Here is a 4,715-nt window from a genome sequence, read left to right as displayed (position 1 = left end):
GACTCACAGAGGGGCTTGAGTTGGAAGGGACCTTAAAGACCCTCTAGATCCAGCCCCGTCTGCCACGGGCAGGGACACCTTCCACTGGAGCAGGTGACTCAGAGCCCCTCCAAGCTGTGGCAAATACCCAAGGACCCCTTCTTCTCTGTTTTGCAAGGTCAGCTTTCCATGCTCACATTCACAGATGGCTCCAGTCTCACACAGAGCATTGCTGGCTGGTCACTCTTATCTCCACAGCCCAGTAGAGATCCTATTTTGGGTGGCTCTCACTGCTCCCAAGGCCCCAGGGAGCAGCCACTGCCTCTCCTCTGTCACCAGAGGACACAAGGAAAAACGTTGCACTCAGCTTTGGTCACAATGAAGAGACTAATTTAGGAGGGAGCAGTTTGAAACACAACTCCTTCAGAGATTAAAGCTCCCTTTATCAAATGAACACGCACCAACCTGTCCCAAAGGGAAAGCAGGCAGGAAAGAGAAGCTCCTCTCCCACAACAGCAAACTGTGCTTCCTTCTGTTCCAGTTGGAGGATGGAGGCCATGGGCTGTTCCTCAGTTTGGGAAGGAACCCTGGGAATTGGCCTGATCTGGGAGGGCAGCAAAGGGAAGTCCCCCAGAGAGAAGGCAAAGATTCTCTAGAATCAATAGATTATGGCAATATTTCTGCAGGAAAAAAAAAATTGAAGCATTTGAAAAATTCCCAGATGGGAATTTGTGCCCTGATTTGACAGCCCCTAAGTCTCTGTGGTGTGTCAGGAAGCTCAGGAATGAACCTGCAAGGCTTGGATAAACATCGTTGGTGTCCATCCCCCAGAGCACAAGCAGCTCCCCAGCAAGACTTCAAGACTAAAGGACAAAGCTTCCCCCTCCAGCTCTCCACAGCAGCTCTAGGGAGTCTCTTTCCTTCTCCGTGAGAACAAATGCCCAAACCAGGACAGAGTAGTGAGACGCAAAGGACTAACACTGTAATAAACCTGCACACTGCAACCACAAAAGCTTTCAGAGGCTTTGAAGGACTCAGATTTTCCTGACTTGCAGCTGAGTAATTTCATAACTGAAAAAAAGTTTGGGGGAAGAAGACATTCAGGGTTCTGTTCTAGCCTCTGCTATGGTTCAATGACAAAAATGTGGTCATGTACATTAATGATTTGTGCTTTGCAAGAAAACATAATTCCAGGAATAAAGGAATAATATTTCTATATAACATGTAACAGCAGTCTTATATTTTTCCAGTAGGATGGCTCACAGGAGAGGTCTGCACACACAAGAGCAGGCTCTGATGTGGTATTAACTCTCCTTTCTCTGTTCAGGGTCCATGGGGGGAACAGCCAGCATGCGGTGTGGAACACAGCCAACCTGGGCAACTGCCACCGAAAAAAATACATCTGCACCCATGAGGGGCAAAATGAGGTGACAATCCATCAGCACCAGGACCTCCCCCTGCCACAGGGGAAGAGAGAGACTCCACCATCCTTAACCACCAATGGGAAAGCAGAGTCCCTCAACACTGCGAGGACCTCAGTGCTGCAAGAGCTGACAGAGCTGGAGAAGCAGATTGAAATCATCAAGCAGGAGCTGCAACTCGCCATGGACAGGAAATCAGAGCTGGAAGAGTATGCACGGACAAACAGAACTGCAGAGCCCTAGGCCAGCATACCTGTGTCCTTCCCCTTTTCTCCCTTTCTCCCCTTCCTCTGTAAAATTTGCAACACGCTTTTGGAATGCCAGAAAGGGGTGCAAAAATAAACCAGGCAATAAGCTCTTCAGGAGAGCAGAATTGCAGCAGCCCACAGCCACTGCCACCCTCCTGAGTTCTCCTTCTTTCACAGCAAGTTTCTTATTCTCCTGGAAAACACCAGCCATTCCCAAGGGACTGGAGAGACAAGGAGCATCCCAATGAGAGTTCCTCGTTTCTTCACCTGACAGTACAGTGAGATTCTGCTTTTTTAGCCCTTTCTGTGCATTAATTTAAAAAAAAGAAAAAGATACCAAAAAAAGGTTTAAACCCTTGCCAATGCCAAGGGACATTGTCAGTACGTCCCTTTGTTGGTACATTTTTGTTGTGTTCTGTGTGCGTCTAGTCTCTGTTCATGGGAAGGCTCCTCACGGATGCCTCTTTACAGCAGGTGCTGTTCTGTGTTGGCAGTCCCTTCCCTCCTGGCACAGGCTCACCTGACAAATTCCTGGTGGCAAACCCAGCACACACCATTCCTCAGCTCTGTCAGCACAAATGGAGGAGTGGCTGCTCTGAGGCTGTGGTGAAGGAACTCACCCAGCTTAAAATAACTTGGCAAAAACCAAACTACCACTTCTGTGTGCCTGTAAGCCTAGGCTGGGCTTCCACTCCCTCCCAGAGAGAAGCCGTGCAAACACTGCACTGACAGGTGAAGGGATGGATTCACAGTGGCCCAGGACAAGGATGGGAAGGGAGAGGGGGCACTATTAGAAATCAGTGTTTACCTCAAAAATTGAAATGTTTGCCAGTGTGAAACTACTCCCTTAATATTCTCTGTCTTAAGATGACAATAAGGTCCTTTCTCACAGGTGAGGTGACTAAAGGGGCTCTGGACCATGATTTATTCAGATACCAAGGTCCCATCAAAACCAAAAGGAGTCACCAAAACCACCCCCTGGGTGAAGAATGAGAATTGTGATTTCAGCAGCAATGTACTGAATGGGTGAGGAGGGGAAGGAAGTGTAAGCTGTTCAGCATCTGAATAAACACTGCATCAACCCAACTGACTGTGTTTTTTAAATACGTTTTCTACCAATTTTTAAAAACCATTTCCCAACACATCCTGTATTACAGAGAAAAAGAAAGTTTGCAACGCTGTCTCTTAACTCTGGTCTCCCAGATAAGTCACCAAAGTAATTTTTCCCCTCCCTGTATCTCCTACCACCTGCAGAAATGTTGCCTGGGGTGTTCTTGTTAGGTGTAGTTCAAAGGCTGCAGGCGGATTGAGGAAGACATTCTACCTATTTGCATCTCTAACCTTTGAAAAGTCCTTGTGTATGAAAAGCTCTGCATCAGCACTAAAAGCTGATCACAGTGAGACCCAGACGAATTAGCCTCAAGAGCTGCTGTGTGTTCCCTGCTCAGAGCTTGTTCTCTGATTTTGTGTGTCTGCTTCTTCCAGTGCAGGAACACGGGGAAGAGAAATTAGGATGTAAAACCAAGAAGTGGGATCCACGGGCCTGCACCTTGGTAGGTATAATAGATCTGGGATGTCCCCACATTCCTGACAAACGTGATGGGCAGGGCACTGAGGTTACTTTGGTTGCCTTTCCTTCCCCTGCCTCCCCCCTTCAGATAATCAGTTTTCTAGAAAGAGCTTTTTCTTTGTGTCGCATCTGGTACCTCACAACCTCCAACATGACTTGTTTGGAACACATGAATATTGCTCTTTCCATCAAAACACTAGGAAAGAAGTATTTCAGGCCAATTTTGTAAGTATTTTTGTCAAGGCTTTTATGTCCTTATCTGTACACACGAGCCCAGAAACATATTATAAAAAAAAATGTAAAATGTCAATCATATCTTAAACAAAAATGTTTTGCTTCAAAGCTCCCAACACCAAATCCTTCAAGAAATCAGACTTCATCTAAAAGAAAAAAATATAAATGGAAAACTGTCAACCACCTAATAACTACTATTAAGCAAGTATTATTTCTGGTGGCTGTCTGAGGAGTTTCTCCCATGTCAAATGCAAAATACGGATTGCTCTGAATTAGTGCATCACCAACTGTGCCTTTTCCCAAACGACTCAACTTACTGCTGCCCAACAAAGACATGCTATTTTCTCGTTCAGCCACTGCTCCAGCCTGATCCCCTGGGGACAAGAGATTGCTGTGGGTTTCTGTGGGAAGGGGAGTGGCACAGGCACATCAGTGCCTGCAGACTGTGGCAGAGGGGAGGATCTGCTGTGACAGCAGGTGCACGGGACACTGGAGATGAGGTTTTTTCTTTCTTGTCTAAGACACTGAATTTAGAGAATGTTTTCATAAAGAATACTGTCACCGCTTTACTCTTTTTACCCCAATACTTACTAGTCCTGATAAATGTTAATTATTTCCATACATTCTGTTTCTTGGTGGTTTAATTAAAAGCACAGAGACACTCAGTTCTTTCAGAAATGAGCTTGAAATAAGCTGTTACTTTAGAACAAACCCAAAATGTTCATTGTTTCTAAGTGTTAAAATTATGTCCACCAACAGAAACTCAGTCACTTCCAAAATGAGCTTGAAATAAGCTTTTGTTTTAAAACAAAACCAAGACTTTTTTCTTGCTAAGGGAGAACAGGAGTTTCCCAAACTCCTCCGTGGAACTAATACAAATTGTTTGAAGTATCCATTTCCTGCCAGGAGCAGAGGGATGCCAACCTGGGCAGAGTTCACACAAAGCTCATTTCAGTAGAAAGGTGATACAAGAGTGACTGGGGACGGACAGAGGGGCTTTGCAGCTCTGCTGGGGCTGCAAAGTTCAGGCTGCTGTTCACAGCTGTAAAAGGAACTCCTGCTGCTGTAGCCAAGGTGTTTGAAGATGCAGACAGTTTATTCATGAGCCAGGTCCTGGTGCCATGAAGAAGCATCTGTACCCCAAAATCTACCAGCAGCATTACCACATCATTCCTTAGCCAACTTGCTGCCAGATCCTGTAACCCTGGGAGCAATTTCCAGGGAAAGGGGAGCGGGTTCTACTCTCATTCCTTCTAACAGCTC

The sequence above is a fragment of the Anomalospiza imberbis genome, unplaced genomic scaffold, assembly GCF_031753505.1.
Source record: "Anomalospiza imberbis isolate Cuckoo-Finch-1a 21T00152 unplaced genomic scaffold, ASM3175350v1 scaffold_54, whole genome shotgun sequence".
Lineage (NCBI taxonomy): Eukaryota > Metazoa > Chordata > Aves > Passeriformes > Viduidae > Anomalospiza > Anomalospiza imberbis.
The sequence above is the reverse complement of the archived record's forward strand: the minus strand, read 5'-3'. Positions refer to the sequence as shown.